The sequence below is a fragment of the Podarcis bocagei genome (assembly GCF_964188305.1).
Source record: "Podarcis bocagei genome assembly, chromosome: 12".
NCBI classification, from domain to species: domain Eukaryota; kingdom Metazoa; phylum Chordata; class Lepidosauria; order Squamata; family Lacertidae; genus Podarcis; species Podarcis bocagei.
Window position 1 is genome coordinate 56,690,682 of NC_138137.1, and position 14,744 is coordinate 56,705,425.

Below are 14,744 nucleotides of genomic sequence, written 5' to 3' on the forward strand. Positions count from 1 at the left end.
GAGCTCAATGTAACTTTCTATATGGAAAAAAAGAATAAAATATTATTGTAAAAAAGGAGTGAAGACCCTTGAAATTAGCTCGTCTTGGTCTCCACCAACCAGGCTCCCTCCAGATTTTTTTTGCCTCCTGCCATCCTCAGCCAGCACAGAGGGCACCAGGTTGGCAAAGACTGGTTTAGCCTAACAACATTCCCATAAATAGCCAAGGTAATGGGTTGGATCCAGTCCAGACAGTTGTAGGAACCAGATCTGTGTCCTTGCCATGGAATTCAATCTGTTTCAAACGCCTTTCCCCCCTCCCTCCATAATTGCCCTATAAAGAATGCAAAAGAAATTTGGAAGACGAATAAGAAATACTCTGCATGGGTGGTCTGGGCCCCATTCATTGGTAAATACCCACATAATCTTATTTTTGAAAGCTATTTCTCCTGCATTAGTTCTTAATATCATATTTTCTACTCTGGAAAAGGAGAGAGAGAGGAGGGATGGGAGAGAACGCCCGCTGAGATCTCTAAACCTTAGAAATACACCGAAAAAATTCTTATGAGGTCACCCCTATGTTGCCTCTGTGTGACAATGCAGAAAGCAACAAAGGTTGTTGTTGTTGTGCATTTTCTTCAGTCTATTTTGTTGTTGTTTTGTCGTTTAGTCATGTCCGACTCTTCGTGACCCCATGGACCAGAGCACGCCAGGCACTCCTGTCTTCCACTGCCTCCCGCAGTTTGGTCAAACTCATGTTTGTAGCTTCGAGAACACTGTCCCACCATCTCGTCCTCTTTCGTCCCCTTCTCCTTGTGCCCTCCATCTTTCCCAACATCAGGGTCTTTTCCAGGGAGTCCTCTCTTCTCATGAGGTGGCCAAAGTCTTGGAGCCTCAGCTTCAGGATCTGTCCTTCCAGTGAGCACTCAGGGCTGATTTCCTGAAGAATGGAGAGGTTTGATCTTCTTGCAGTCCATGGGACTCTCAATCTATCAAGACTCTCAGTCTATAAAGGCTCCCAAAGCAGCTTACGAACATCAGTGAGAGAACAGTCTTTGCCCTTGGGCAATTTAAGAGATGCAACACAAAAGGAAAAGGAACCAGAAGGGAGGAGGGACACTAATTCTTAGTTTCAGAGATCTTCTAGAGAACAGCAGGAATGGGAGATTTTGGAGAGGAGTGGAAAGCTGCAGGTCTTTCAGCAGAACCAGTGGAGAAGCTTCGCCGTTCCAGCTCTTCCTGCCTCCTACAGCCTGATGATGATGAAGAAGAGGAGGAGTTTGGATTTGATATCCCACTTTATCACTACCCTAAGGAGTCTCAAAGCGGCTAACATTCTCCTTGCCCTTCCTCCCCCACAACAAACACTCTGTGAGGTGAGTGGGGCTGAGAGACTTCAAAGAGGTGTGACTGGCCCAAGGTCATCCAGCAGCTGCATGTGGAGGAGCGGAAACGCGAACCCAGTTCCCCAGATTACGAGACTACCGCTCTTAACCACTACACCACACTGGCTCTGATGGAATAGCTGCTGCCGATGATACTTAAAAGGAGCATCCTGTGTGGGAATAAAAAAATTCCTTCCAGTAGCACCTTAAAGACCAACTAAGTTAGTTCTTGGTATGAGCTTTCGTGTGCATGCACACTTCTTCAGATACAGCATGGTATGCATGCACACGAAAGCTCATACCAAGAACTAACTTAGTTGGTCTTTAAGGTGCTACTGGAAGGAATTTTTTTATTTTGACTATGGCAGACCAACACGGCTACCTATCTACTACTGGAACCTGTGTGGGAATGTTCAAGATAGAAAAGTCAAAATAAAAAAATTCCTTCCAGTAGCACCTTAAAGACCAACTAAGTTAGTTCTTGGTATGAGCTTTCGTGTGCATGCACACTTCTTCAGATACAGTATGGTATGCATGCACACGAAAGCTCATACCAAGAACTAACTTAGTTGGTCTTTAAGGTGCTACTGGAAGGAATTTTTTTATTTTGACTATGGCAGACCAACACGGCTACCTATCTGTAACAAGATAGAAAAGGTAAAGGATGCATATGGCTCTGGGGTTGCAGCACTCATCTCGCTTTACTGGCCGAGGGAGCCAGCGTTTGTCCGCAGACAATTTTTCCGGGTCATGTGGCCAGCATGACTAAGCCGCTTAACCAGAAACCAGAGCAGCGCATGGAAATGCCGTTTACCTTCCCTCCGGAGTGGTACCTATTTATCTACTTGCACTTTGACGTCCTTTCGAACTGCTAGGTGGGCAGGAGCAGAGAATGAGCAACAGGAGTTCACCCCGTCACGGGGATTCGAACCACCGACCTTCCAATCGGCAAGCCCTAGGCTCAGTGGTTTAGACCACAGCGCCACCCGCGTCCCTACAGTTCAAGATAGTAGGAAAGGATATATTGAATAAGTATTATCCTTCCTTCACTCACGCTAGTACCGTATTTTTCGCTCTATAACACGCACCTGACCATAACACGCACGTAGTTTTTAGAGGAGGAAAACAAGGAAAAAAAAAATTCCTTCAGGTTCAAGCCCCAGCCCCGGCTCAGCCAGCCCTGGAGGCGGGGACTCCTGTGCAGGCTGGGATTCCTCAAGTTCAGCCTCTGAGTCTGACTCCCAGGCCATCACACATCCTGATGGAGCAGGCCATTAGCAGAGGTGACACCAGTTCCTTGACATTACAGGTAAGGGAGAGGGCAGTATTGTGCTGAGGGCCTCCTGCTCAGGGGTCTCTCATAATGGGCACCCAGTTCATCCCTGTGAGATGCTGGTGGGTCCCCTTTGGCCTGACCTTGCAGGACTACAATTGCCATCATCCCAGCCCTTTGCCTCTGCTGGTTGGAGCTGATGGGATCTGGAATTCAACTGCTGGAGGGATCCTGGCCTACGTAGGGGGAAGTGTTTATTTATTTCATTTCCCACATTCAGACCCCACTGTGATAGGAATTTGATGCTCTTAGATATATGGTAATGTTCATAAGTGTACCAACCAAGCATGTACAGTGGTGCCCCGCAAGACGAATGCCTCGCAAGACGGAAAACTCGCTAGACGAAAGAGTTTTCCGTTTTGGAGGTGCTTCGCAAAACGAATCTCCTATGGGCTTGCTTCGCAAGACGACAATGTCTTGCGAGTTCCTGAGGGTTTTTCCTCTCCCCCCCTTTTCTAAGCCGCTAAGCCGCTTATCAGCTGATCCGATAAGCCGGTAAGCCGCTAAAAGCCGCTAATAGCCCTAATCTGCTAATCCGTCAATGGGCTTGCTTCGCAAGACGAAAAAACCGCTAGACGAAGAGAATCACAGAACGGATTCTTTTCGTCTTGCGAGGCACCACTGTACATAGATCAGCACAGGAAGACCAACCTGGAACCATTTTGATTCCTAAACTGACCAAATGTTTTCTCTGCAAGGTCAAAGTGGAAAAGCCTCCCCATTGTCTCTTTCCTCACAAATCCTGTCTTAAGGGCACATTTAAGATATGAATAGGGTGTGAGCCTGTGACCTGGCCCAGGAAATAAGTATTTATCACTACAAAAGACTGGCCGGGCTCCCCAGGAAATCCAATCAAGTAAGCAGGGTATCCAATCAAGTAACCTCCCAGACAGGAAATAAACAACAGGAGAAAATAACATTCAAATTTCTTTTTAGACCGCCTTTTCTGTGATGTAGGTGTGATGTATCTGGGGGGTGGTCTTAGGTTACACCCCTTCTGCGATGTATGTATGATGTTTCTGGGGGTGGTCTTGATCTACAGGATGGGAATTTCAAAAGTCTTTATAAGGCCTTGCATGCCATTTTCCTGGGTTCCTCCTCTCTCCTGCGGGTGAGGGAAGCACCCTGTTGCAACAGATCAATAAAGATCAGGCTTACTAGCTGCTTTGCTTCTCAATATTCTCTGTTTGGCCTCTGTTATTCTCTCCTACCAATAGGGGACTTATGGGCTCTTGGATACCCCATAAGGGAAAAGGGCAATTTTTGTTTACAACACCACCTTTGTGCTCCAAGGAGCTCAAGATGTTGTGCCAGCTTCTCATTTTATCCCCAGGTTGGTTAGGCTGATGGGGCAGTGATTGGCCCGATATCTTCATGGCCAAGTGGGATTTGAACCCAGGTCTCCCAGGTCTTAGCCCAATGCTCTGACCACACCACCACGCTGGCCACAACCTACTGGGAGCTCTCCCATTATCCTACTCTTTCAAAGCCACACATTTAACGGGGGGGGGGGAGAGAGAGAGAGAGAGAGAGAGAATAATAGCTGCTTGTATGTGACTTTATCCCCCGGTCCCAGAATATGATTCCATTCATCAGTTTCCAGCTTCAGCAAAATCCCGGCGAGGGGTAAAAATGCAAATGTTAGTGGTTTTGGACGTTCTAACACTACTGACTTTGCTTTCAGGCATTTTCTTTGGGTTTTGCAAGACAGGGTGCCCAAAATTCATTATTTTTAAATAATAGTGGAAGCAGGGTGGGGGGGAAGGACGAGAGGAAACATAATAGTGAACTTAAGTAAAGAAACTAATGGAATTATAGGCCTTCCAAGTGTCCCTATTTTCCAGGAACAGTCCTGGATTTATAGAAGCCATTTCGGTTTCTGATTTGATCCTGGAATGTCCCGCATTTCCTTTTCATCAGAGAAATGTTGGCGGGTATGGAGCTATGCGACCCCGGAGCAAAGGAGATAAGTAACTAGATAACCTTTAGAAGACATCTGAAGGCAGTCTTTTATGGGGAAGTTTTGTATTAATGTTTAAGGCTTTATTATGTGTTTATATATGTTGGAAGCTGCCCAGAGTGGCAGGGGCAACCCGGTCAGACGGGCAAGGCATAAATAATAAAATAATGATGATGGGGATGAAATAGGACGTCCCTATTTTCATCGGAGAAATGTTGGAGGGTATGCCATTGGCCTGACAAAGGAAGCCCACCTGATATACCTATGTTCTTATCTGGGCTTTTTTTTGCAGTCGGAACTCGCCAGAACTCAATTCCGGCACCTCAAATTGGGGGCCATTGCCATTATAAGAGAACAAGGGAGATGTTCGTGGTGAGTCCCGGCACCTCTTTTTCTAGAAATATAGCCCTGGTTCGTATAATAATAAATAATAATAAATTTTATTTATACCCCGCCCTCCCCAGCTAAGACCGGGCTCAGGGCGGCTAACACCAGGTATAAAAACAATTGATTAAAATACAACATTAAAATGCAGCCTCACTTCAGTACAAACTCAAATCAAAAACTTTTTGGGGATGAAAACATCAAATCTTCACCAAGGCCAACTATCCAGACTGGTCCTACGTGGGCCAGGAAAAAGCCAGGAAAGTCCCCAAATAGGAGTACCATCACAGAAGGAGAAAGGAAAAAGGAAAGAAGGGAAGGGGATCCGTTTTGAATGTTACGCTTCCGATTTGAGTGCCACACTTCCAATTTGAGTGTTACGCTGAGGTCTGTCTGTTTATGCTATTTATTTTGCATTTTTGTTTGTGACTCTCTTGTTTTTTATTTTTTGTGACTGTGTGGAACCCAGTTCAGCTACTGATTGATTGATTGTGTGACTGCACTACATTGTTTATTGCTTTCATTTTGGTCTTGTTATGTAGCAAAATTCATGTTAAATTGCTGTTTTAGGGCTTTTTTTTTAAAAAAAAAGTCCGGCACGGATTAATCCATTTTGCATTATTTTCTATGGGAAAGCGCGCCTTGGTTTTGGAACGCTTTGGTTTTGGAACGGATTTCCGGAACGGATTAAGTTTGAGAACCAAGGTACCACTGTAGTGTTATCAGAAAGGGAGAAGAACAGCTGGCCACCACACGCTTCCTCCAAGGGCACTGTTCTCTCCTTGCCATCTTTTACGACCTTTCCCCAGCTGGAGCGAGGCAGACATTAACCAGTCCTCCAGAGTCGGCTTGGAAATCATTTTCAAACGGGCCTGGAGAATAATATAAAATGGCACATGAAACGGTCCAATTAAAACCCTATTACAATGAAACCAGACAGGGAGCCCGGGGGGAGAAACGTACAGACACACTTGCGGGAAACACTCTCGGTTTTTGTGTTGCGAGGGTGATCTCCTTGGGAGAAAGGCGTCTGAGCTCAGAAATCTTCCCCACCTGTCCCTGCCAGAGGATCAATTCCCAATGACTTTTTTCACCAGGCTCTCAAGAAACCTCTCAGGCAGAGGCCCCTGCAAAAATGTCCCTTAAGTGACTTTCCACCCATAACCCGAAGGCATGGGATCTTGCAAATTTCCTGCTAGCTGGGGCTAAGAAAGCAAACTGGGTCAGTGGGTTGAGCTGAGTCAATCCAGTTTCTGCGTTCCAGTTAGCAGGACCAGTTGGTGGAACGGCTTCATTTCCTGCACACACATCGACGATTTCGGATCGGGTAAGAACATTAGAGATAGCCGAGCGAATGGCAGCTGGGGATACCCCATCGCTGTGTAGTTAAGAAGAGGCTAAAATAGAGTTTCAGGGCAGAAATTGGCACAGCAGGCCTGTAAATGCCTTTTGCACGTAGCATTCTGCACTTGCAAGGAATCGATCCTTCAGTGTGGCAGCAGCTACCTTTTGGAACTCCCTGCCCATTGATATTAGGAAGGCCACCTGCTAAAAACTTTTTGTTTAAACTGTTAAGGAAATGACGGGGGGGGCACATCTTAAAGTTGTTACAATGTTACAGATATTATGCCTGGATGTATCCTTTCGACTTGACAGCTCAGGGAAGATTGTTGTTGTTTAGTCATGTCCGACTCTTCATGACCCCATGGACCAGAGCACGCCAGGCACTTCTGTCTTCCACTGCCTCCCGCAGTTTGGTCAAACTCATGCTGGTAGCTTCGAGAACACTGTCCCACCATCTCGTCCTCTGTCGTCCCCTTCTCCTTCTGCCCTCCATCTTTCCCAACATCAGGGTCTTTTCCAGGGAGTCTTCTCTTCTCATGAGGTGGCCAAAGTCTTGGAGCCTCAGCTTCACGATCTGTCCTTCCAGTGAGCACTCAGGGCTGATTTCCTTCAGAATGGAGAGGTTCGATCTTCTTGCAGTCCATGGGACTCTCAAGAGTCTTCTCCAGCACCAGAATTCAAAAGCATCGATTCTTTGGCAATCAACCTTCTTTATGGTCCAGCTCTCACTTCCATACATCACTACTGGGAAAACCATAGCTTTGGGAAGATACCTAGCTTTATAAATTCGTGCAAAATCCAAACTTTAACCGACTCTCCTCATTCCAACGCCATTTTAACCCTTAAAGAAAGTTGAATTTGGGCTCCCCCTCCCTCCATGATCCAGGAAGCAGGAAGTCATGTAGGCAGCAGGAACAGGGCATCCCGTGGTAATTCCCCAAGCGTGAGAGCCCATATAAGGCCCCCCACCCAGGGAGCGACCAGGGGGAAAACAATAGGCATCCGCAGAGGCAGTTGAGCAGGTCAGGTGTTCTGAAAGCCCATCTCCAGACAAGTCCTGAGAGTAAGGCTATTTAAGGAGTTTTATTGTTCTTTCGGTGACAGGTACTTAAGAGGTGTTTGATAAAGTGACCTAATGTTGAACTTGTGTAACCCTTGGATACCCCTCCCCATTTGTGACATGCTAGTAATGTAGTGAAGGGACGCGGGTGGTGCTGTGGTCTAAACCACAGAGCCTAGGGCTTGCTGATCAGAAGGTTGCGGTTCGAATCCCCGCCACGGGGTGAGCTCCCGTTGCTCGGCCCCAGCTCCTGCCAACCTAGCAGTTCGAAAGCACATCAAAGTGCAAGTAGATAAATAGGTACTGCTCTGGCGGGAAGGTAAACGGTGTTTCCATGCGCTGCTCTGGTTCGCCAGAAGCGGCTTAGTCATGCTGGCCACATGACCCGGAAGCTGTACGCCGGCTCCCTCGGCCAATAAAGCGAGATGAGCGCCGCAACCCCAGAGTCGGCCACGACTGGACCTAATGGTCAGGGGTACCTTTACCTTTTACCTATTGTGATTTTATGTTCTAACCATCCTGAGACCTGCAGGTATAAGGCAGTTTAATAATAATAATAATAATAATAATAATAATAATAATAATAATAATAACAACAACAACATCACCCCATACTCTGACAGCCCCAGATTGACCTGGAACACCTAAGCCATCCTGCAGAGATCTGGGGCTGTCTCACCCTGGCTCAAGCAATCCGAGAATCCTCTCACATTGACCCTATTTGGTTCGGGTCTCATCCAATTCCTGTGAACAGCCCTATGTATTTATGTGACTGTGATACACACACACACAGAGAGAGAGAGAGAGAGAGAATGAGAGAGAGGGGGGGACTTGGGACAGAACATCTTCACTTGGGGGCAATACATTTTTTTTAAAAAAAATATTTCCTTTCTGCTAAAAACATCTGCTTTGAAAATGAGCACCATCCTCCATCTCGACTCGACTCGATTTGCAACCACAAGGTGTGTTTTGTTCCGGGGCCTCGAATGTGTTTTTAATTTAGCCATTTATATGGTGGCGAAGGTTGTTTACAGCCATGAAGTCACAGATACAGACAGAGAAGGTAATTGCGGGCACAGCTGTCTCCCTTCCATTACGGCACATTTATTTGGCCGTGCCGCTGCCAAGCCACCCGATGCCAGAGGCAGGAAAACAAAAAGGAGGGAGGGGAGGGGAAAGGAACGATGGGAAGCAAAATAATGCCTAGGCTCAAAAGCCACCGAAATTGGATCTAATAAGGCTCCAGCAGGGATGCGAACACCTCCATTCATTTTGGGGGGAGAAACATACATAGAAAGTCTGTTCTAGACTAGATGGGCACAGGTTTCTTGCTCACCGTGGTTTTGGCATCGCATTCTCAGCAATATTTCCCTCGGATGCTGCAGACAACTTGATGCCCATGATTTGCTTTGGACCGCAACACTCCCCCCCCCCCAATCAAATCAAACAGAAGGCACTAGGTTAACGAAGGCTGACATACAGCAACAATACTTATTATTAATAATAATACTAATACTAATAATATTTGTATACTGCCCTGTACCAACAGGTCTCAGGGCAGTTATAAAATCTCAATATAAAAATAAAAAATACATAATAAAAATAAAAACCCCAGTAACCCCCTCCCCATTTAAAAAGGGCATTGGATGTCAATCAACCCAAGGCCTGGTTGAAGAGGAACCTTTTCACCTGGTGCCTAAAGGTGTATAATGAAGGCACCAGGCGAAGCTCCCTGGGGAGAGCATTCCACAGTTGGGGAGCCACTGCAGAGAAGGCCCTGTTCTTGTGTGGACCTCACCGGGTAGGTTCATACGGAAAGAGGCGGTCCTGAGCAGTTTAGGGCTTTATAGGTCAAAACCAGTACTTTGAATTAGGCCCAGAAACTAACAGGCAGCCACTGCAGTCGGGCCAGGATTGGTGTAATAGGCTCAAACCCTTTTGGTCTGGTGAGCAACCTGAATTATGCACTGGCTGAAGTTTCTGCAGCGTCTTCAGAGGCAGCCCTATGTACGATGCATTGCAGTAATCTAACCTTGAGGTTACCGGATCATAGACAACAGTAGTTATGCTATCCCTGTCCAGATAGGGGTGCGGCTGGGCCACCAGCCGAAGCTGATGGAAGGCACTGAGGCCACCTGAGTCTCAAGTGACAGCATTGTGAGGGAGGAGAACTGCGTGATTTTTATAAATTTCGATGCGCTGCTACTTAAGAATCCTTTTAATGGGAGATTTTGGAGGCCGGATCAGGGACTTCCTGCATGCCGAACACATGCTCCACCGCTGAGCTATGGCCCTTCCCAAATCCCTTGGTAGCTTCTCAGAACAAGAGGGGAAATGGAAAAACAGGAGCTATAAATATTGCTGGCTTTGCCGATGGGAGAGAGGAAAGTTCAGGGAACGAGTGCGGTGAAGTCATATGGAAGGGCAGAAACCCTGCCTTGGGTTGCAATGCCCACAGAGGAAGGGAAGAGGTTTTGAGGACACAGCAGATTGCGCCTTTGAGGTTCATAGTTCCAGGCCATAAATTCTCCCCGGCCGCTCGACTCGATGCCTCAATTGTCCAGTCCAGACGATCGTTTCTCCGCACTTTGGGTTTCTCCAAGAGTGACTCTGCTGATTTGACCACACTGTCTGCCGTTGCAGCCAAGCCCAACACTTGAGAAGGAAGGGAAAACCTTACCCACAATCCACCGGGAATGATCCTCACAGCCACAAGGACAGGTGGGGAATGCCACAAATGAGAGGAGTCAGGATCCAAGCCCAGGCCTGCGCTTCAGCTGGTCCTGTTGCAAAAAGAAACCTCATGGACAGACGTAGGGGTAGATTATCTTATCGAAGACTGATGCTCGTCCCACCACATGTTGCTGGCTGCCTGAGGCATCCCCGTCATTTTCTAACATGCTGCACATCATCGTTCTCCGCCTGCGTTCCTCGGACATCTCAGAGCCACAGAGGTCCAGATGGTTCCTATTGAGGCTCTGTCTCGACACTCTAATGAGAGCCAGCCACAGCCCTTGCTCTTCGCATCGGGCATCTCCCCACACTAAGCGCCGTCATCTTCCATCTGAGAGCAGAGTTTGTTTTCCTCCAGACAGGCCCACACAGCAGCTTCCCAAGTTTGTGAGGGAACCTTGAACATGGAAGGGTGGAGAGGGGCTTCGCTTGCCAAAGCTGGCCTGCTGGAAGTTGGCCTTGGAAGTTCCCTGCCCCACACCTCAAACAGGATCACACACCACCAGGGCTGTGTGTGTTCTAAAAGTTTGAAAACAGGAAAATGGGATCCTGCCATGTGTCGCAGGCCAGCAAATTTGTGTAACTTCTGCATTGTTGATTGAGGTTTCTGCTAATTGGAAGGGAGGGACAACAAACTACGCAGGGGACTGAAGAATCACAGGAATTCATGTTCCACCGCATTTCTGAAATCTCACCAGAAATCCTCACATATTTAAAGTCCATTTTTGCAGACACAGAAGCTTGCATCCAATTTCATGCAAAGTAACCATCCTATTAGAACAAGGATTTCCGTCTGGGCTGCAGGACTCCCTGCCTCCTCCCCCATGCACCCCCTAAAAATGGTCTGCGCGCTCTTCTAGAACAGATCTAGCAGGAGGGAAGTCCCATTGCACAAGCAGAAATTCTTGCACCAACAGTATGTTTATTTAGCGTTACACTGGGTAGAACCAAGTAGAAACTTGTGCAATGAGCTCCCTGGTGCATCGCGTGATGGGGTGTAAAGAAGAGGAAAGGGATTAGACACGGGCAACTCAGCAAGTGTGAACTAAAGGAGTCAGAGGTGCACTCAGGGCACATTATTTTATAGCACCGTTAACATGCACGACACTTCTCAGAGGCCAAGGGGTTTGCAATCTAAGACAGTGATAGGGAATATCAGGTTGAGGGGCAAAACACAGCCTTCCAGTCCTCTCCATCTGACTCTCAGGACTCTCTGCAGGCCACATCTCCTCCTTAGTAATTCCCCTCACCTGTATCTTCCATGCCCTTCATTAGTGTGTGTCTGGTTGGAATTGGTCTTGGAACTCTGAGGTCTTTTGCTTGCCTGGGCAAGCACAGAATCATGGAATCATAGAACTGTAGAGTTGGAATGGACCCCAAGGATCACATAGTCCAACCCCATGCAATGCAGAAATCTGAGCTAAAGCATCCCAGAGAGAGAGGTGCAGTTTCCCCTACCCCACCCTATAAAAAGCATTACTCAGAATAGTGGTTTGCATGACCCACTAATGAAGGTATCGACACAATGAAATACAAACAGGAACAATTAATTGCACCTTTATTCAAAATCCAATGAAAACTATTTAGTTTAATTAATTCAACAACATTGAGGGACTGGATCCAGTGATACCAGCTTTTCAAAGTCTGATAATCATTTCTATCTCTTCTAGGTAATCCCACTGTCCCCCAGGGGGAGGTACTGCCCACTATGGGAAGCACTGAATTAGACGAAGGAAACAAGACAGGGAAAGCCCTGCAAGAAATTGAGCTCCCAAACCATTTAGCAGTTTATAAAACTGATCCTGCACACAACTGAGCAGGACACTCAAATCATCCATTCTTTAAAAGGGTTGCAGGCTAGCGTTACCAAAAGTTATCCAACACCAGCATGTCTTTCCATAAGAAAAAACAGCCTGGTGTTTGAAGATATGCCACCAATTTAATCGCAGGAAGAAATGTGCTACAAACTGCCAAATGAACACCCCAATTTGAACTTTTGAACATATGCTGATCAAGGTTGTTTGATGACTTTCCCCACCTTGCAAAGTCAAAGAATTCAAACCCAGTCATTGAAATTAGCAAAAATAAACACAACTCATGGTAAATTTAAAAAAAAGGCCATGTTAGAAAAAACAACAGAAGATAAACGTAACTTAATAAAAGTGCATGTGCTATGTACAGGCATTCTTTCTATATTTGAGTGTGTTAGAACAACCTGATTTTATGCAATTTAAGTCACGGACAGGTCAAGCCTAAGCTCTTTTGCTGCTTCTATTCCTTTCTATGGGTTTGTATTCTGCACCCTTACCAAGCTGCCTCAATTTCAACTGAATGCCACAAAATCATTGGCTACAGTTGCTTAATCACAACCACCCGAATGCATTTCAACTGCGAAACGCAGGTTTTGGGTTGTTGTTTTTTCATAGGATAAAAATGAACTTAAGTTTCCCTTTAAGCAGGCATCAGTTGATAATTTTCACTTAATTCCCTGAAATTCAGGATACTTTCCCCAAATATTCTGCTTTAAATTCTGAACCCTTAAAATCCATGCAGAATGTGGGGAGCAGCCATTGTCCGTTTTACAGTAAGCAATAGAGAAGTGATCTGTCCGCCCTCACAAGTAAAGCATCATGGGAAATGTGGTTTCCCCACAAGAATGTTCAATCGTGTGAAAATATGGCTCGTCGTCATATCAAATGATGGCTAGAAACAATATTTAAATACATAAACATTGTAAACATAAGCTTCTTCTCACAGTAATACAAAGCTGGCAAAACACCTGGACCGTATATAAACTAACCTGCATCTTACTATGGATAGAAAAGTGTTTGGGATGCAGGTCAACAGCCTTAGGTGTGGCATACAAAAGGTACAAACCAATCATAAAGGTAGCGGGAAATCAGAATGGGCAGTAAACAGTTCAAAGATTTGCAAGTTGGCACAATGATTTGGGTTCATCATGGAGGTCTTAAGATCTCAAAGTCATCCACCACTAAAGGATGCAAGGCTGTTGCTTCCAGCTGACCATTCCAAACATGTTTAATGGCTCTGCTGCTTAATTAGTGTAATGAAGAAACAAAGCATCTCACGGTAAGTGCCTGAAATACAGCACCAAGAATTGAAAAAAAATCCACCTCCCTTTACTGAATAAAGGCACAGTCCCACAAAGATCATGATTGCAAAATAATCACCAGATAAAATAGCATCCAAGTCTGCAAAATGGCATGCTCTAAAACCAATGAGCTGGGCTCTGGGCCAGTGAAATCTCATGCTACGCTAAGCTAGTCATTAATTTGCCAAAGCGCCTTTTACTGCTGAGCCAAAATGGGGCTTGGAGATGTCCCATGAGCACTTTTGTTCCCCAAAACTCACACTTCTTTGGGGCTTGCTTTTTTTTTTTTTTTTTTTTTTTTGGCATGCCTTTGCAAAAAAAAAGTGAGGAAGAGGGAACATGTCCTTGTTGCCAGTTCTCCTTCATCCCAATCTAGTCAAGTAAACAGCAGACAAGCCAGGCAAAATGTGATAGGGGTTCCACATCTGGAAGGAAGCATTGCTGAAAGTAATATAGTACAAATGGACATCATAACCAGATGTGCATCTTAAGTTGGGTGCATCTTAAGTTGCAAATCTTGCAGAATGAAAGCCCCAAATACCTGGAAGACTTTCTCCTTCCATACAGAACCTCTCAGGTTTTGAGATCGGCAGAGGGACCCTCTTGGTAGTGCCTCCACCCTTAAAAGGCTTGCAGGGAGCAGTGGCCTGGAAGAGGGCCTTCTCTGCGGTGGCCCCTAAGCTGTGGAACTCCCTGCCCACATAACAGCGGCTGGCACCTTTATTGTACAGCTTCCAATGAATGCTGAAGATGCACCGCTTTACCCTGGCTTTTCACACTCGAGGTGTACTGTTTTAGGACCCACCTTATTTTTATGATTGCAAGTTGCTTTAAATGTTGTGTTTTAATGCTGCAACCTGCCCTGGGACCTTAGGGTGAAGAGCGTAATAAATAATAAAAACTAGAGCAAGACCCATAAAGAAGGCTGATGGCCGAAGAATGGATGCTGTTGAATTATGGTGTTGGAGGAGACTCTTGAGAGTCCCATGGATTGCAAGAAGATCAAACCTCTCCATTCTGAAGGAAATCAGCCCTGAGCGCTCACTGGAAGGACAGATCCTGAAACTGAGGCTCCAAGACTTTGGCCACCTCATGAGAAGAGAAGACTCCCTGGAAAAGACCCTGATGTTGGGAAAGATGGAGGGCACAAGGAGAAGGGGACGACGGAGGACGAGATGGTGGGACAGTGTTCTTGAATCTACCAGCATGAGTTTGACCAAACTGCGGGAGGCAGTGGAAGACAGGAGTGCCTGGCGTGCTCTGGTCCATGGGGTCACGAAGAGTCGGACACAACTAAACGACTAAACAAACAAGAGGAAGACAGGGAGCATCAGCCCAGCAAACTAGTCATGTGTCCAATATGTGATCCCTGATTGGCTGTATAGTCACTCATGATCCACAATATCATAGAAATGTAGAGTTGGAAGGGACCCTGAGGGTCATCTAGCTCACCT

At 46.2% G+C, this 14,744-nt stretch overlaps 1 long non-coding RNA gene across 1 annotated transcript; it reads right to left on the reverse strand.

Annotated features, from left to right (window-relative positions):
* Nucleotides 1–5,628: 5,628 nt before the first annotated feature.
* LOC308569811 lies at nucleotides 5,629–6,566 on the reverse strand. The gene is made up of 2 exons (XR_014000877.1): nucleotides 6,005–6,566; nucleotides 5,629–5,913 (listed from the first exon to the last, which is right to left on the reverse strand). It is a non-coding gene; the product is annotated as an uncharacterized lncRNA (long non-coding RNA).
* Nucleotides 6,567–14,744: the final 8,178 nt, after the last annotated feature.